At 43.6% G+C, this 20,483-nt stretch overlaps 1 protein-coding gene across 7 annotated transcripts in view; it reads right to left on the bottom strand.

Moving 5' to 3' along the window:
• Window positions 1-20,483, bottom strand: part of LOC139557889 (rap1 GTPase-activating protein 1-like) — a 168,987-nt gene that overhangs the window by 85,637 nt on the left and 62,867 nt on the right. For 3 of the 7 annotated variants that reach the window (XM_071373236.1, XM_071373268.1, XM_071373253.1), the window contains exon 2: window positions 10,794-10,840. The exons of the other annotated variants lie outside the window; for them this stretch is intronic. The gene's annotated coding sequence lies outside the window, so the exon portion shown is untranslated. The remainder of the gene's footprint in view (window positions 1-10,793; window positions 10,841-20,483) is intronic. 7 annotated transcript variants of the gene reach the window in all.

Raw genomic sequence — 20,483 nt, 5'->3', positions numbered from 1 at the left:
AAGGATCTTTCGAGAAATTCCAAGACCGCAATCAATTTCTTTAGGAGGATCTGCAGATGCTACAGTATCAGAGGCCCCTATACACCCAGAATATATCAACAGAAGGGAATTAGAATAATAAGGTGAGGAAAGACCTCTCCAGAAAACTTTTCCCATTCATTATCTGACCAAGCCAGAGATTAAAATGATATTAAAATAATATATTTTTATTCCAGCCAGGACCTGTGCACTCATTAGAGGAGTATTATAATTATGGAAGGATGCAGAAAAAGCCAGTATTCCATAAATGAATGTAACAAATGAGATTCTGCCTGCCTCAACTTGCAAAACACAGATTAATATACAGACATTTTATAACCCAGTCATCAAACAGACTGCGATTTCTTAATAAGGCTATTATTGTCCAGCCTCGCCTAGTCCACTGAATGTCGTGAATTCCACAAATGTCTTCTCTGGGACTGCTAGAGAAAAGTATGTATGCATATTACCACATAAATCATTGGGTTGATGAGAACAGAGAGAGAGGTGGAGCGAGAGAGCGAAAGAAAGATTGAGTGAAAGAAAGTGAGAGAGGGGAGATGAAAAGAGAGAGAGCGATAAAAAAGGGTTGGTACTGTATATACTTAGATGGTAGAGGGATTTTAAAAATTAGGTTACTGCTGGATAGAGAAGGACATTCTTGACTTTGACGTGTGAGGAGAAAAAAGGATGAGGAAGGGGTTCAGGCTCAGTGTATGTGTGAGTTGAATATCACATGAGCGGCAGGTAGCCTAGCGGTTAAGAGCGTTGGGCCAGTAACCCGAAAGGTCGCTAGTTTGAATGCCTGAACCGAATAGGTGAACAATCTGTCAATGTGCCCTTGAGCAAGGTACTTAACCCTAATTGCTACAGGTACTTAACCCTAATTGCTACAGGGTCACCGTTAATGGCTAGCCGTGGCCACACTCTCCAAGCGTGTTTCAGGGGGAGAGGGATATGCAAAAAACGAATTTCCAATTCACACACTTGTGCATGTGTGAAATAGGACAAATGTAAGCGCCCACCTAATTATTATTACATAGGCACAATTCAAGCCTGGAAAATGTGGTTGGAAATAAGGATCCATTCCCCTTTATTCTCCCCACCTTTAATGATCAGATTTACAACTGTGAGGAGGGAGGCAGAGGAGAGGAGATAAAGAAGATATATGAAGACACAAATCCTGTGGGACGTGCTAGGATTCTTTGCATGTGGCAGCAGAGCAGTGGAAGTATGGCAACACTGCTGAGAGACATGGAGAAAATCCCTGCCTGCCTGTGTGTCTCAACTGGACCAACCCACATACAGTACACACTACAGGACAACACATCTACACCACATGCAACACATTTTCAGAGGGGAATACTGAGAGGCAGAGGCCTCTAGGAGAAACAAAAGAGAGGTGGAGAAGGAGGGATAGAATAGACCAAAGCTGAACTATCTTTCAGCTCAACTAGAAAGAGAGCACCCACAAACCAAAGGCATGGGTTAATGACTCTGCAGACACATACTGGGAGGGACACAGATTTGAGACCTACTTTGATTTATCCAGGAGAGAGACAGACACAGAGAGGGACAGTCAGAGTGGGGATGTCTCATCACACTGCTTTATTAAAATAACACAGGCCTGCCTACTAGCTCTCACCAGCATTAATAAATCAAATATATTTTTACAACCTTGAGTTGGTCATAGCTACTGTAACAGCATCATATACATTTTGTAAATCATAATGAAAAGCAATCAACGACAGAACTTCCACAAAATCCCAACTGAATCCCTGGATACTAGCAATAGTGGCAATCAGACCATATGGAAAAGTAGAGGTTGAAAATACTACTGCTTCAAAAGCACTGATCTCACTGGGAGCTTTTGGAAGAATGCCAGGTGCGGTTTCCCGGCAACAAGCCACTCTTTGGGGTTTACTCAACAATGGGCTCTATTGTTTCTTCGGCTGGAGTGTGTTTCAGCACCATGGACAGCAGCACGAGCTTGGTAAGGGGCCAGAGTAAAGGAAACATACAGTACACATACACTCTTTAATTCACAAACACAAGCAATTTCAAATAAGCACACATTAGTCTAGTGGGAGGATATATCTATGAGTATTTTCCAGATCATGAACCTGATGCTTTTCAATGCCAGCTCTATTGCTGAGGGTATGGACAGTACTGTAAAGGAATGGCCCCTGTGTGCAGTGTGATCCCTGTATCCCCCCTGAGGGAGATCACAGCCAGATAACCACTAACACACTTCACACACCCGTAAAACATGGGCAATGACTGCTTTAAACCTGATCTGAAAACATGCAACATTTATTTAACTAGACAAGTCAGTTAAGAACAAATTCTTATTTACAAGGACAGCCTAGGAACAGTGGGTTAACTGCCTTGTTCAGGGGAAGAACAACATATTTTTACCTTGTCAGCTCGGGGATTCAATCTAACAACCTTTCAGTTACTGGCCCAACGCTCTAACCACTAGGCTACCTGCCGCTCCTCCATTACTCTGACTGCAGTCTTCTTTTCAGTATACGGTACAGTATGTACAACCAACCCTGACAGTATCATGAACCACTGCGTTTCAGACCACATTCTCTGAATATTCAACAAGTGAGTCCTGGCGATGAGAGAGATAGATCATCAAACTCATTTGAAAATGCAAAGACGAATTGGCATAAAATGTCAGAAAAACATTCACTATCCATACGAAATGTAAGACAGCACAATTCCATTTCGAGCCCAGAAAGCTGACTTCATAAACATTTTTCTTTGTGCTTATTTAAAAAAAATCATCACACACACTCCATTACTCTGACAGCAGTTTTCCTTTCACTATCCGGTACGGTACATACAGTGGCTTGCAAAACTATTCACCCCTTGGCATTTTTCCTATTTTGTTGACTTACAACCTGGATTTAAAATGTATATTTTGGGGGTTTGTATCATTTGATTTACACAACATGCCTATCACTTTGAAGATGCAAAATATGTTTTATTTTGAAACAAACAAGAAATAAGACAAAGAAAAATGAAAAACTTGAGCTTGCATAACAGCTGCAAGTCTCTTGGGGTATGTCTCTATAAGCTTGGCACATCTAGCCACTTGGATTTCTGCCCATCCTTCAAGGCAAAACTGCTCCAGCTCCTTCAAGTTGGATGGGTTCCACTGGTGTACAGCAATCTTTAAGCCATACCACAGATTCTCAATTGGATTGAGGTCTGTGCTTTGACTAGGCAATTCATAGACATTTAAATGTTTCCCCTTAAACCACTCAAGTGTTGCTTTAGCAGCATGCTTTGGGTCATTGTCCTGCTGGAAGGTGAACCTCCGTCTTAGTCTCAAATCTCTGGAAGACTGAAACAGGTTTCCCTCAAGAATTTCCCTGTATTTAGCGCCATCCATCATTCCTTCAATCCTGACCAGTTTCCCAGTCCTTGCCGATGAAAAACATCCCCACAGCATGATGCTGCCACCACCATGCTTCACTGTGGGGATGGTGTTCTCTGGGTGATGTGAGGTGTTGGGTTTAAGCCAGACATAGTGTTTTCCTTGATGGCCAAAAAGCAAAATTTTTGTCTCATCTGACCAGAGAACCTTCTTCCATATGTTTGGAGAGTCTTTTGGCGAACACCAAACGTGTTTGCTTATTTCTTTCTTTCTTTAAGCAATGGATTTTTTTCTGACCACTCTTCCGTATAGCCCAGCTCTGTGGAGTGCACGGCTTAAAGTGGTGCTATAGACAGATACTCCAATCTCCACTGTGGAGGTTTGCAGCTCCTTCAGGGTTATCTTTGGTCTATTTGTTGCCTCTCTGATCAACGCTCTCCTTGCCTGGTCCGTGAGTTTTGGTGGGCGGCCCTCTCTTGGCAGGTTTGTTGTGGTGCCATATTCTTACCATTTTTTAATAATGGATTTAATGGTGCTCCGTGGGATGTTCAAAGTTTCGGATATTTTTTTATAACCCAACCCTGATCTGTACTTCTCCACAACTTTGTCCCTGGCCTGTTTGGAGAGCTCCTTGGTCTTCATGGTGCCGCTTGCTTGGTTGTGCCCTTTGCTTAGTGGTGTTGCAGACTCTGGGGCTTTTCAGAACAGGTGTATATATACTGAGATCATGTGAGAGATCATGTGACATTTAGATTGCACACAGGTGGACTTTATTTAAATAATTATGTGACTTCTGAAGGTAATTGCACCAGATCTTATTTAGGGGCTTCAAAGCAAAAGAGGTGAATAGATATCCATGCACCACTTTTCTGTTTTTTATTTTTTATAATTTTTTGAAATAAGTACTTTTTTTCATTTCACTTCACCAATTTAGACTATTTTGTGTACGTCCATTACATGAAATCCAAATAAAAATCAATTTAAATTACAGGTTGTAATTCAACAAAATAGGAAAATGCCAAGGGGGATGAATAATTTTGCAAGGCACTGTAGTACTGTATAATCCATTAGGGAATGGATTGGAGGACAGTGTCTGTGAAAGCTATAAATAGTGTTGGAGAATGAGGGAGCGACTAAAGCAGAATGACAGAGATGTGAGTCAACAGTAACATCCCATTTAATCATAATAGTATTCTGCTCAGGGATGAAAAACTGCCTCTCCCCCAGTCCACACCAAACCAAACCCAATCACCATGGGTGTGTTGGGAATGATGGATGACCTGAGGCGCTGGGAGATGCTGAGGGTAAAATACTAGTTTGGATTTGACTTCATGGCATCTAAGCTTGTAGAAATTCAACTCATCCACACAGTGATTTGGCCCCTTGATAATTGAGCGGTATTTCTACCACGGTCTAATGAAAACTAAAAAGCAAAGTGTTATTTGAATGGAGCTTGATGTTTTAATGCAGTGTAAAGTAGTGCCTTGAGACTTGAACACTTTTCTAAGACCTATTAAAGCTGTAGTAAATGTTGTTGTTTTAAATCACACAGCAGTGCTGGTTTTACTACCAGTTGGATACAACAAACTAAACCGTAGCTTTGGTAATAATATTCCCTAGACCTTTAGTATGGTAGAAAAGAGCTACATAATGGTGAATAATCACATTGAATCAATTCATAAGTCCACTGTCTTTTTACACGCCTTAAAAAACACAATAATTGGAATGGAATTTTAATATGTTGCTTTAGAAACTGCATTATTAGTGTTGTCTTGTATGATTGATTTAATAAACCATATTCTGTGGCGATATTTTCTGATGGAAATCCGGCTAGTTGCTATTAGGTCCATGCTTTGGAATCTTGGTCCTAGGTTGGTTATACCCAGAGCCATATACATGGTCAGGGAGTTGGTCAACCATGGTTTGCCAGTGCTGTGATAAGATAGTGTAAAATAATTAATTAGAATAATTTATCTGAACTGTATGTTTAAAAAAAATTTTTTTATTGAATATCCGAAACATACAACATACTTGCAGTGGAACCGCTCAACAACTACACCATACCAGTCATCCAACAGACTCCCATTCAGAGCGACACACAGAAGCATCCAGGGTCAATGACCTGCTCAAGGGTATGTTGACAGATGTCCCACCAGGCCAAAAAACGTGAACCGGAACCCTCCAAGATCCCCCCACAGTTCCCCAATAGCTGTCCCTCAACAATTCGAGACCCCTCCCACAGTCCCCCCCAAGAAGAAAAAAATTCAATCAAAAATACAATTAATTCCATTCCCCACCCCCAAGAACCCCCCCCAATGCACCAACAACCAAGAGAATGAACTAAAGAGAAAAAATGAAAAAGACAAGAAAACAGAAAACAACAATACAAAAAAAATCTAAAATAATAATAATACATTTAAAACAAAGGACATCAAAGGCAACTAAAATCATATCAGCAATGCCAACTATACAGTTGAAGTCGGAAGTTTACATACACTTAGGTTGGAGTCATTAAAACTTGTTTTTCAACAACTCCACAAATTTCTTGTTAACAAACTATAGTTTTGGCAAGTCGGTTAGGACATCTACTTTGTGCACGACACAAGTAATTTTTCCAACAATTGTTTACAGACATATTATTTCACTTATAACTCACTGTATCACAATTCCAGTGGGTCAGAAGTTTACATACACTAAGTTGACTGTGCCTTTAAACAGCTTGGAAAATTCCAGAAAATGTGTCATGGCTTTAGAAGCTTCTGATAGTCTAATTTACATCATTTGAGTCAATTGGAGGTGTACCTGTGGATGTATTTCAAGGCCTACCTTCAAACTCAGTGCCTCTTTGCTTGACATCATGGGAAAATCAAAAGAAACCTTTTTTTTTTTAGACCTCCACAAGTCTGGTTCATCTTTGGAAGCAATTTCCAAACGCCTGAAGGTACCACGTTCATCTGTACAAACAATAGTACGCATGTATTTTTATTTTTTTATTCTACCTTTATTTATACAGGTTTTTTCTCATTGAGATAATATCTCTTTTCCAAGAGAGACCTGGTCCAATAGCAGCAGGGGGAACAACGTTTCAGACAAAACAACTTACATACACTAACACAACATTAAACAAAACTAAAAACACACATACAGTACAACAATTACATATTACATTAAAAACACAAACATCTTGACTAAAAACAGCTGGCCTAAAAACAATTACACTCTTCTATGATATATACATCGATCAAGTGTTTAAACTCCACCAACGAAACTAGATCATCACATGTATAAACACCATGGGACCACGCAGCCGACATACCGCTCAGGAAGGAGACACGTTCTGTCTCCTAGAGATGAACGTACTTCGATGCAAAAAGTGTAAATCAATCCCAGAACAACAGCAAAAGACCTTGTGAAGATGCTGGAGGAAACAGGTACAAAAGTATCTATATCCACAGTAAAACGAGTCCTATATCGACATAACCTGAATGGCCGCTAGCAAGGAAGAAGCCTCTGCTCCAAAACCGCCATAAAAAAGTCAGACTACGGTTTGCAACTGTACATGAGGACAAAGATCATACTTTTAGAGTCCATTTTAGGGTCAATTTTAGATCAACGCTATGCATTTTCAGTCATTCCTGAACCTGAGACCAGAAACAGGCTACCTGAGCGCAATACCAAAATAAATGGTCTATTGATTCTGTATCCTCACAAAAAAATCTGCAGAGCTTTGATGATTTTATGCCGCAAATATTCAACATTTTGTTGGTGGCAAGAATTCTATATCATAATTTTAGTTGAAAAGCAGTCTTGAATCTTGCGTTGTTTTATATATCAACTCATACACCTGTACCATGGAATCGGTACTTCAAAAACCTCTTCCCAACTATTTTGCAATCTGTATGGCACAGTTGTCAACATCCTGGTCCTCTAATGAAACTGGTATACTTTCCTATTTATGCTATTTTTATTTCTCCGCCAGTTTTGATCCTTTATATTGGGCAGACAGACCAGTTTCCTACCTCCTCCCGCTGCCACCTGCCGCCTCCATTTTTGGGGTAATGCTGTAACCAATTGGTTGTACTCTTGGAATGAGCAGACCTTCTCGTACAATTCTGATAACTCCATGAAGGACATAACTCTACCATTCCAATTTACAATATCATTTAAGAACAAAATACCTTTTTCAAACATCTTTCCCATAAATACAGGTATTTTATAAACCAGCACATTTGAGTTCAGCCATAATATTTGTTCTATCTTTTCAGGGGGATGAAATTGAAATTGTAGCCAGCTCTGCAATGCTTGTTTGAAAAAGAGAGATACTTTGAAAAAAGTATCATTTTCAATTAATCGAAAATGAGACATGGCAATCTGCACAAAGGCAAAAAGGCCATTTTTAAACAATGCTTTTCTTAGTAATCTACTTGAGACCCATTTAGGGTTCAAATAAAACTTTTGAATAAGTGAAGATTTTAGAGAGAGGTTTAGTGCTTTTATATTTAATCATCTCAACCCACCCAATTCAGATTCATAATATACATAGGCATGTTTTATTTTGTCTGGCTTAGCGTCCCAGATAAAGCTAAATATTTTGCTCATATCAGGAGTAGGCCACACCATAAGTAAGTGAGTAAACTGAGATATGACTAAGGAGTTAATCAGGGCAATTTTTTCCATAAATAGACAGGTATTTACCTCTCCATGGTTGCAGGATATTGTCTATTTTTAAAGTTTTCTATTGAAATTCATTGTGGTGAGCTTAGTTATATATTTTGTGATATGAATACCAAGTATGTCTACTTCACCATCAGCCCATTTTATAGGTAAACTGCAGGGTAATGTAAAAGTTGTATTTTTGAAAGTAGGGTGTCTCCCCTAGTGGGTCTCGAACCCAGGCCACAAGCACCAATGACGAACGTCCTAACAACTGTCTCAATAAGGGATATCTGTAGGGCATGTGCTTATTAGGCCAGTATAGTTAGGCCCTTTCCAGAAGAAAACCTAACCCTTCCTCCCTAGACACTTAGATCTGAAACATCTTGGTATAAGCAATAGGGTGAATGCACTTTGAAGTAAATCTCAGCTCTGTTAAAAGTACACTCGCCTCCCGAGTGGTGCAGTGGTCTAAGGCACTGCATTCAAGTGCTAGAGGTGTCACTACAGATCCGGGTTCGACCCTGGGCTGTGTCGCAGCAGTCTGCGACTGGCCGGAGCACAAATGGCCCAGCGTCGTCCGGGTTAGGGGAGGGTTTGGCTGGCTCTAGCTACTACTTGTGCCAGGCCGGGTGCGTGTACGCTGACTTTGGTCACCAGATGTACTGTGTTTCCTCCGACACATTGGTGTGTGGCTGGCTTTCGAGTTAAGCGAGCAGTGTGTCAACAAGCAGTGCGACTTGGCGGGGTCAAGTTTCAGAGGACGCATGGCTCTCGATCTTCGCCTCTCCTGAGTCTGTATGGGAGCTGCAGCAATGGGACAAGACTGTAACTACCAATTGGGGAGAAAAAGTACACTCAATAATTTTTTTTATTGATTATGAGTCAGGAGTATCATTAAAACAGGTTAATATGCCCCACCAACATCATACAATTATAAAGAAAGCCCTTAAATTGTTGAAATTAGTAAATAATATCAGTAATAAGAGAATAGTCCAACTAACTGATATATTGGCGTAGTAGGAAAGTCTGAATGCCGTGAATCAAGAGGTTGTGTGTTCTCATCCCAGGTGAGAACATCCTGAATAATATTTACTGTATAAATGAACACGCACAATGTGTGTTAAATATGTCAATTAAAAGCAGTGTGTGTCCCTAACCTTGCCAACGGACAAAAAAAGCCGTAAATGGATCAATGGTTCACCAATTAGGGGCTTGGCAACTGTAACAAGGCGTGATGTGTAATGCAACGTCCCATGAAACGTGTCCAGAACATATTGTATATTGTGAGAACATGGCAACCGTAAGAGAATGTTCTAACTTTAACACCAAAATATGCTTAAAAAAAGGGTTTTGCTAACATAGATAGAATGTTCGTTCCCCTAACTAATGGAAAACTCGACGCTCAAACATTATAGGTAACATTATAAAAATGTTCTCTCTTCCCTAGAGTTTTTAGCTGGGCAGGGAAACTGAAGACCTATTTCTCCTATAAATAGAACAATCATACAGCCTGGTTGGAGTTCTGAGTATAGCCCATTCTCTAAAACTCCTGAGAAGACGGGCATGGCAGGTGATGGGGTCAAATTGGGGTCACGATAGGGGCTAAACCAAATGTTTGATGTATTATAATCATTGATTATAATATGTTGTATTAATAGAAGGGGAGGGGCTATGGTACCCCTCCTCCTCTACATGTATAGGGTCCTAGACTACAGATTAACAATATATATATTAATTGTAAGGATTTAGAATTGTTCCGCAGTCTTTAAGTCTGTGCCTCTTATAAAGAAATGGGGGGGGGGTATGTGAGAAAGCCTTTCAAAGATAAACAAAGAGCCCTGTAGGGGAGTAGACGAGATAAGAGGCTAGTCAGACATACTTCTATAAATCAACTTGGGGGAGTGGGATTTTACTGCTGAGGCCTTAGAAAACACTGGAACTGTTGTATTTCTTGCAAGTTTGTATAGCTGTGTATGCATGGGCTTGGTCTGAGGAGTAGCAGGTAATGACATCACAGGGGGTTGACTACAAGCATGATAAAAGCAACTTGGACTTTTCCTATGGGGCAGAACTCAGGAGAGACATCAGTTGTATGTGTGATGTTTGATCTTTGACTTCTGTCTACAGCTGTATTTTGATTAAAATTGTTATGATTTATAAGTGCACATTTTGAGTGTTCCTTATTTGTTAAGTAATAAAACGGAGCACAGAAAAACAGAACCAACACAGGTCCGTGAACTCATTGCAGTTGAAAATACAGGAGGCCTTATAGTACTATAGAACATCACACAGGCAAAGCGCCGGCTGCCTCTGGGCAGATGAAACACTCACATCAAAACACAACTATCCATCCCTCTCCAAATGGATTCAGTACTGAGATGCGTGACAGACAGCAGGGACTAAAGCCATGCATACTCCTCCTGCTGCTGCCTCCATGCTGGGGCAATAATCAGAGCCTATGGAGTCACCAGACTGGCCAGCCCCATTTCAAACGCCATAGGACATAACCTTGAGCCATCCTCACTGCTGCTTCCGCTGCTCACATCAAGAGCAGGAAATAGAGCAGCAAGTGTGCCTGCCTGTTCCTGGCCAACAGACAAAGCTGACAACCTCAAAATTGTCTGTCAAGTCACCAAACAAACACAGCACAGGTTCAACAAACAACTTGATTTAATTTCTCTCTCAATATTGTCAGAAGTTAAACAGTGTGATAACATGTTCATTGTCTTACCTGTTTTATGTCTGTGTATTCTCCTCTTCCTGATTTGTGGAAAATACCTTTAAATCACAAAGAAAACATAAACATCTTAATAAACACCTTACTGTGATGGGCCCATTTCAGGATTTGGTGTATTCCACTATCAGCATCATCCGTGTTGGAATAATTTTATCTTGCCTAAAATAATTGGTTGACTACACACTAAACAGCATAGTGCTTCTAATGCCATGTTTCTACACAAGTAAACTGAATTGAACTCTCAGCTGTTTGCATCATGAAAATCAATTATTCCTAAAGTGCTAGGAAAATTAGCAGGTGGTTTCATTGTGTGTGTTAATGGGAATGCACATGGGCAGTTAACATCACAGGTTAATGCCAGAGCAAAGCCACCATGACAATTCTCACGTTGGGCCCGGATTCTCTGATATGGAAGGCAACATAAATAGTCAAAAACACACTGTGCATGAAAATATCCACATAATTAATATACTGTAGCATGAAAAAAAACGATATGTACATTATACAGGCTACATTGTGTGTATCTGCATATGCTCTGGAGTGATGTACAAGCCAACCCATGACAACTAGTATGCCTTTCAGTCTCTGGAGCCTCTGAAGATTCTAATTCTTAAAAAATGGGATTCCCATCCATATAGTATCGGGGGCTCCTGAGGTCTGTTTCACACCTGCGAGAAAGACTTATAGCTACTGTATGCAGTCTGTAAATTGAGCTGTACTTCGATAATGCAGACACAGTTGAGACTAGTCAAATCTAAATCAGGTAAAAGAAGGATTTTTGAGACAATTGAGGCATTTTTTTTTACCTTTATTTTATCAGGAAGTCATACTGATACCAGTTGAGCCCTGAATTACAGAAATTACAGAAAATACACAAATCAAAATATAAATACAAAATGCAAGAAAGAAAAACATGGTCATAAAAAACAAACACGTTCATCAGTAATGAGGTCCTCAATTAGCTTTCTGAATTGCCAAAAAATTGGCACCAAAACATCAAATTTAAGAAAATTTTTGTCACACCCTGATCTGTTTCACCTGTCTTTGTGCTTGTCTCCACCTCCCTCCAGGTGTTTCCCATCTTCCCCATTATCCCCAGTGTATTTATACGTTTTCTCTGTTTGTCTGTTTCCAGTTTGTCTTGCTAGCCTACCAGTGGGTACTCCTGTTTTTCCTCTAGTCCCTGATTTTGACCATTCTGCCTGCCCTGAGCCTGCCTGCAGTTCTGTACCTTTCGGACTCTGCTATGGATTACTGACCTCTGCCTGCCCTTGACCTGTCGTTTGCCTGCCCCCTGTTTTTGTAAACTTTTGTTACTTCGAACTGTCTGCATCTCGGTCTTCTCCTGAGCCTTGATAATTTTGAAGATTGTTCCACAAATAAGGTGCAAGAAAAGTAAAAGCTGATTTATCTAACTCAGAAACCAAAGGAATTTCCAGAGTTAGCCATCCCTGAGACCGGGCATGGTAACTCGTATGTCTGGATTAGTAAAGATGTTAGGTACAGTGGGACTTTTTGTGCAAGGGCTTTATAAATGAAAATAAGGCGATGTGTGTTTATTTATTTTTATTTCACCTTTATTTAACCAGGTAGGCCAGTTGAGAACAAGTTGTCATTTACAACTGCGACCTGACCAAGATAAAGCAAAGCAGTGCGACAAAAACAACAACACAGAGTTACACATACACAAAAGTACAGTCAATAACACAAAAGAAAAATATATGTACAGTGTGTGCAAATGTAGAAGATTAGGGAGGTTAGGCAATAAATAGGGCATAGGCCATGGAGGCAAAATTGTCACGGCCGTCGTTGGAAGGAGACCAAGGTGCAGCGTGGTGAGCGTACATTTTCTTTAATTATTGTAAATGTCGCCAAAAAAACATGAAACGAAGATACAACCGTGAAGCTTAACAGGGCTATAGTGCCACTAACAAAAATAACCTCCCACAAACACCATAGGAAAAAAGGCTGCCTAAGTATGATTCCCAATCAGAGACAACGATAGACAGCTGTCCCTGATTGAGAACCATACCCGGCCTAAACATAGAAATACAAAACATAGAAATAAAGAAACTAGAATGCCCACCCTAGTCACACCCTGGCCTAACCAAAATAGAGAATAAAAGCCTCTCTATGCCAGGGTGTGACAGTACCCCCTCCCAAAGGTGCGGACTCCGGCCGCAAAACCTGACTCTATAGGGGAAGGCCCGGGTGCGCATCTATTCATGGTGGCAGCTCCGGTGCAGGACGTAGACCCCGCTCCACCTCTGGCTCCCCCCACTTTGGTGGCGCCTCTGGTGCGGGGACCCTCGTCGCCGCAGGCCCCGGACTGGGGACCCTCGCTGCAGGCCCCGGACTGGGGACCCTCGCCGCAGGCCCCGGACTGGGGACCCTCTCCGTAGGCCCCGGACTGGGGACCCTCGTTGCAGGCCGCGGACTGGAGGCCGTCGCTGGAGGCTCCGGACTGGAGACCGTCGCTGCAGGCTTCGTGCCATGAATTGTCACTGGAGGCTTCGTGCCATGGATCGCCACTGGAGGCTTCATGCCATGGATCACCACTGGAAGCTTCGTGCCATGGATCATCACTGGAGGCTTCGTGCCATGGATCATCACTGGAGGCTTCGGGCCATGGATCATCACTGGAGGCTTCGGGCCATGGATCATCACTGGAGGCTTTGGGCCATGGATCATCACTGGAGTGAGGAGACGTCTAGCCAGCCTGGTGCGTGGAGCTGCCACAGGGCTTACCAGGCTGGGGAGACATACAGGAGGCCTGGTTCTGGGAGCAGGCACAGGATTCACCAGGCTGGGAAGACATACAGCAGGCCTGGTTCTGGGAGCAGGCACAGGACTCACCAGGCTGGGGAGACATACAGGAGGCCTGGTTCTGGGAGTAGACACCGGATACACTGGGCCGTGGAGGCGCACTGGAGGTCTCGAGCGTAGAGCCTGCACAACCCATCCTGGCTGGATGGTTACCTTCGCCCGGCAAAGGCGGGTCGCTGGCACAGGACGCACTGGGCTGTGCAGACGCCCCGGAGACACAGCGTGCAGAGCCGGCGCAGGATATCCTGGGCCGTAGAGATGCAATGGCAGCCAGATGCGCTGAGCCGGCACCATCCGTCCTGGCTGGATGCCCACTCTAGCCCGGCCGATGCGGGGAGCTGGAATGTAGCGCACCGGGCTGTGAACGCGCACTGGAGACACCGTGCGCTCCACCGCATAACACGGTGCCTGACCAGTACCACGCTCCGTACGGTAAGCACGAGGAGTTGGCTCAGGTCTCCAACCTGACTCAGCCAATCTCCTCGTGTGCCCCCCCCAAAATAAATTGGGGGGGAGTCGCCTCCCGGTCTTTAGTGCCAGCCGTGACCCTGTGTAATCCTAGGCCCTTTTTCTAGCTGCCTCCGCTTTCCTCGCTGCTTCCACCTGCTCCCAGGGCAGGCGATCCTTCCCCGCCAGGATCTCCTCCCACGTCCAGGATCCTTTCCCATTCAAAATGTCCTCCCACGTCCATTTCTCCTTACCACGCTGCTTGGTCCGCTTGTGGTGGGTAGTTCTGTCACGGTTGTCGTCGGAAGAAGTGGACCAAAGTGCAGCGTGGTGAGCGTACATTCTCTTTTATTTTAGTAAAAGTATGTATATGTAGCGAGGGTCAGCAAACGAGAGCATACAGGTCGCAGTGGTGGGGAGTATATGGGGCTTTGGTGACGAAACGGATGGCACAGTGATAGACTACATCCAGTTTGCTGAGTAGAGTGTTGGAGGCTATTTGTTAAATGACATCGCCGAGGTCAAGAATCGGTAGGATAGTCCGTTTTACGAGGGTATGTTTGGCAGCATGAGTGAAGGAGGCTTTGTTGCGAAATAGGAAGCTGATTCTAGATTTAATTTTGGATTGGAGATTGGAAGGAGAGTTTACAGTCTAACCAGACACCTAGGTATTTGTAGTTGTCCAGATATTCATGTTCAGAACCGTCCAGAGTAGTGATGCTATTCGGGAAGGCGGGTGCGGGCAGTGATCGATTGAAGAGCATGCATTTAGTTTTACTAGCATTTAAAAGCAGTTGGAGGCCACGGAAGGAGTGTTGTATGGCATTGAAGCTTGTTTGGAGGTTAGTTAACACAGTTTCCAAAGAAGGGCCATATGTATACAGAATGGTGTCGTCTGCGTAGAGGTGGATCAGAGAATCACCAGCAGCAAGAGCAACATAATTTAGCCCAAACAACTACCTCTTTACCTACTGTATTTATTTATTTATTTTGCTCCTTTGCACCCCATTATTTCTATCTCTACTTTACACTTTCTTCCACTGCAAACCAACCATTCCAGTGTTTTTTTTTTTTATACTTGCTATATTGTATTTACTTCGCCACCATGGCCTTTTTATATTTTTATTTATTTATATATATATTTTGTTTGCCTTCACCTCCCTTATCTCACCTCACTTGCTCACATTGTATATAGACTTATTTTTCACTGTATTATTGACTGTATGTTTGTTTTACTCCATGTGTAACTATGTGTTGTTGTATGTGTCGAACTGCTTTGCTTTATCTTGGCCAGGTCGCAATTGTAAATGAGAACGTGTTCTCAATTTGCCTACCTGGTTAAATAAAGGTGAAATAAATAAATAAATAAAAACATCATTGATATATACATAGAAAAGAGTCGGCCCAAGAATTGAACCCTGTGGCACCCCCATAGAGACTGCCAGAGGTCCGGACAACAGGCCCTCCGATTTGACACACTGAACTCTGTCTGAGAAGTAGTTGGTGAACCAGGCGAGGCAGTCATTTGAGAAACCAAGGCTATTGAGTCTGCCGATAAGAATGTGGTGATTGACAGAGTCGAACGCCTTGGCCAGGTCGATGAAGACGGCTGCACAGTACTGTCTTTTATCGATGGCGGTTATGATATCGTTTAGGACCTTGAGCGTGGCTGAGGCGCACCCATGACCAGCTCGGAAACCAGATTGCATAGCGGAGAAGGTACGGTGGGATTCGAAATGGTCGGTGATCTGTTTGTTAACTTGGCTTTTGAAGATTTTAGAAAGGCAGGGCAGGATGGATATAGGTCTATAACAGTTTGGGTCTAGAGTGTCTCCCCCTTTGAAGAGGGGGAAGATCGCGGCAGCTTTCCAATCTTTGGGGATCTCAGACGATACGAAAGAGAGGTTGAACAGGCTAGTAATAGGGGTTACAACAATTTAGGCAGATAGTTTTAGAAAGAGAGGGTCCAGATTATCTAGCCCAGCTGATTTGTAGGGATCCAGATTTTGCAGCTCTTTCAGAACATCAGCTGGGGGGGGGGGGGGGGCTTGTGCAAGTTTGCTGCAGGGGGTGCAGAGCTGTTGGCCAGGGTAGGGGTAGCCAGGTGGAAAGCATAGTCAGCCGTAGAAAAATGCTTATTGAAATGATCGATTATCGTAGATTTATCGGTAGTGACAGTGTTTCCTAGCCTCAGTGCAGTGGGCAGCTAGGAGGAGGCGCTCTTATTCTCCATGGACTTTACAGTGTCCCAGAACTTTTTGGAATTAGTGCTACAGGATGCAGTGTATCAACCTACGTGACATCAAAGAGGGCCAACCAACTTTCTGGTAGAGAAGGCAGTGATGAGTACTAAAATTGTCGCCTGTAATAAAGCGCGGCTATGATAAACTGCATCCAACGGCTTAAATGAATTGGCAGCTGCATTCATATCAAATCAAATCAAATCAAATTTTATTAGTCACATACACATGGTTAGCAGATGTTAATGCGAGTGTAGCGAAATGCTTGTGCTTCTAGTTCCGACAATGCAGTAATAACCAACAGTAATCTAACCTAACAATTCCACACTACTACCTTACACACACACACAAGTGTAAAGGGATAAAGAATATGTACATAAAGATATATGAATGAGTGGTGGTACAGAACGGCATGGCAGATGCAGTAGATGGTATAGAGTACGGTATATACATATGAGATGAGTACTGTAGGGTATGTAAACATAAAGTGGCATAGTTTAAAGTGGCTAGTGGTACATGTATTGCATAAAGATGGCAAGATGCAGTAGATGATATAGAGTACAGTATATATACATATGAGATGGGTAATGTAGGGTATGTAAACATTGTATTAAGTGGCATTGCTTAAAGTGGCTAGTGGTACATTTTTACATAATTTCCATCAATTCCCATTTTTAAAGTGGCTGGAGTTGGGTCAGTATGTTGGCAGCGGCCGCTAAATGTTAGTGGTGGCTGTTTAACAGTCTGATGGCCTTGAGATAGAAGCTGTTTTTCAGTCTCTCGGTCCCTGCTTTGATGCACCTGTACTGACCTCGCCTTCTGGATGATAGCGGGGTGAACAGGCAGTGGCTTGGGTGGTTGTTGTCCTTGATGATCTTTATGGCCTTCCTGTGACATCGGGTGGTGTAGGTGTCCTGGAGGGCAGGTAGTTTGCCCCTGGTGATGCGTTCTGCAGACCTCACTACCCTCTGGAGAGCCTTACGGTTGTGGGCGGAGCAGTTGCCGTACCAGGCGGTGATACAGCCCGACAGGATGCTCTCGATTGTGCATCTGTAGAAGTTTGTGAGTGCTTTTGGTGACAAGCCGAATTTCTTCAGCCTCCTGAGGTTGAAGAGGCGCTGCTGCGCCTTCTTCACAACGCTGTCTGTGTGGGTGGACCAGTTCAGTTTGTCCGTGATGTGTACACCGAGGAACTTAAAACTTTCCACCTTCTCCACTACTGACCCGTCGATGTGGATAGGGGGGTGCTCCCTCTGCTGTTTCCTGAAGTCCACAATCATCTCCTTTGTTTTGTTGACGTTGAGTATGAGGTTATTTTCCTGACACCACACTCCGAGGGCCCTCACCTCCTCCCTGTAGGCCGTCTCGTCGTTGTTGGTGATCAAGCCTACCACTGTAGTGTTATCCGCAAACTTGATGATTGAGTTGGAGGCGTGCATGGCCACGCAGTCGTGGGTGAACAGGGAGTACAGGAGAGGGCTCAGAACGCACCCTTGTGGGGCCCCAGTGTTGAGGATCAGCGGGGTGGAGATGTTGTTACCTACCCTCACCACCTGGGGGCGGCCCGTCAGGAAGTCCAGGACCCAGTTGCACAGGGCGGGGTCGAGACCCAGGGTCTCGAGCTTGATGACGAGTTTGGAGGGTACTATGGTGTTAAATGCTGAGCTGTAATCGATGAACAGCATTCTCACATGGGTATTCCTCTTGTCCAGATGGGTTAGGGCAGTGTGCAGTGTGGTTGCGATTGCGTCGTCTGTGGACCTATTGGGTCGGTAAGCAAATTGGAGTGGGTCTAGGGTGTCCGGTAGGGTGGAGGTGATATGGTCCTTGACTAGTCTCTCAAAGCACTTCATGATGACGGAAGTGAGTGCTACGGGGCGGTAGTCGTTTAGCTCAGTTACCTTAGCTTTCTTGGGAACAGGAACAATGGTGGCCCTCTTGAAGCATGTGGGAACAGCAGACTGGGATAAGGATTGATTGAATATGTCCGTAAACACACCAGCCAGCTGGTCTGCGCATGCTCTGAGGACGCGGCTGGGAATGCCGTCTGGGCCTGCAGCCTTGCGAGGGTTAACACGTTTAAATGTTTTACTCACCTCGGCTGCAGTGAAGGAGAGCCCGCAGGTTTTGGTAGGGGGCCGTGTCAGTGGCACTGTATTGTCCTCAAAGCGGGCAAAAAAGTTGTTTAGCCTGTCTGGGAGCAAGACATCCTGGTCCTCGACGGGGCTGGTTTTCTTTTTGTAGTCCGTGATTGACTGTAGACCCTGCCACATACCTCTTGTGTCTGAGCTGTTGAATTTCGACTCGATTTTGTCTCTGTACTGAGACTTAGCCTGTTTGATTGCCTTGCGGAGAGAATAGCTACACTGTTTGTATTCGGTCATGCTTCCGGTCACCTTGCCCTGGTTAAAAGCAGTGGTTCGCGCTTTCAGTTTCACGCGAATGCTGCCGTCAATCCACGGTTTCTGGTTTGGGAATGTTTTTATCGTTGCTGTGGGTACGACATCGTCAATGCACTTCCTAATGAACTCGCTCACCGAATCAGCATATTCGTCAATATTGTTGTTGGACGCGATGCGGAACATATTCCAATCCGCGTGATCGAAGCAGTCTTGAAGCGTGGATTCAGATTGGTCGGACCAGCGTTGAACAGACCTGAGCACGGGAGCTTGTTGTTTGAGTTTTTGTTTGTAGGCTGGAATCAACAAAATGGAGTCGTGGTCAGCTTTTCCGAAAGGGGGGCGGGGGAGGGCCTTATAAGCGTCGCGGAAATTAGTATAACAATGGTCTAGTGTTTTTCCAGCCCTGGTAGCACAATCGATATGCTGATAGAATTTAGGGAGTTTTGTTTTTAGATTAGCCTTGTTAAAATCCCCAGCTACGATGAATGCAGCCTCAGGGTGTGTGGTTTCCAGTTTACAAAGAGTCAGATAAAGTTCGTTCAGGGCCATCGATGTGTCTGCTTGGGGGGGAATGTATACGGCTGTGATTATGATTGACGAGAATTCCCTTGGTAGATAATGCGGTCGACATTTGATTGTGAGGAGTTCTAGATCAGGTGAACAGAACGACTTGAGTTCTTGTGTGTTGTTATGATGATCACACCACTTCTCGTTAATCATAAGGCATACCCCCCCGCCCCTCTTCTTACCGGAAAGATGTTTGTTTCTGTCGGCGCGATGCATGAAGAAACCAGCTGGCTGCACCGACTCCGTTAGCGTCCCTTGAGTTAGCCATGTTTCCGTGAAGCAGAGCACGTTGCAATCCCTGATGTCTCTCTGGAATGCTACCCGTGCTCGGATTTCATCAACCTTATTGTCAAGAGACTGGACATTGGCGAGTAGTATGCTAGGGAGTGGAGCGCGATGTGCCCGTCTCCGAAGCCTGACCACGAGACCGCCACGTTTTCCCCTTTTTCGGCGTCGCACAGGGTCGCCGGCTGGGATCAGATCCATTGTATTGTGTGGAAGGCAAAACACTGGATCCATTTCGGGAAAGTCATATTCCTGGTAGGAACGATGATGAGTTGACGTTAATCGTATATTCAGTAGTTCCTCCCGACTGTATGTAATGAAACCTAAGATTACCCGGGGTACCGATGTAAGAAATAACACGTAAAAAAACAAAATACTGCATATTTTCCAAGGAACACGAAGCGAGGCAGCCATCTCTTTTCGGCGCCGGAAAACATCATATAGACATCATATAGACTATGGCGACATCATATAGATGATGTCGCCATAGTCTAGGACCGGTAGGAATGTCGACTGAATAATCTGCTTTCTACTATTTAGCGAGAGGCAGGACCTATTTATTTCCATAGAATAAGCCAATTTTTCTTCTCAGCTTCTTAACTCATCAATATGCTTTTTAAAGGACAGCTTTTCATCTATCCAGATGCCAAGACATTTGTAAGCAGGGACACGATCATTATGGACACAATCCAAATGACATATGCTTAAATCATCAGAGTTAATTTTATGCACTCTAGAGAACAACATATACATAGTTTTAACTGCATTCAATACTCATTTCAGGTCAACGTTTTTCTGTAATACAATGAAGGCAGATTGTAGTTCAGAGAGCCTGGTCAACTGTGGGAGCAATATCATACACAACAGCATCATCGGCATACAAGTGCAGGTAAGTACAGTCGATATTGTTAATGTCA

This window comes from Salvelinus alpinus, chromosome 2 (assembly GCF_045679555.1).
Source record: "Salvelinus alpinus chromosome 2, SLU_Salpinus.1, whole genome shotgun sequence".
Taxonomy (NCBI): Eukaryota; Metazoa; Chordata; class Actinopteri; order Salmoniformes; family Salmonidae; genus Salvelinus; species Salvelinus alpinus.
Note: the sequence above shows the minus strand (reverse complement) of the source record. Positions and strands in the feature narration are given on the sequence as shown.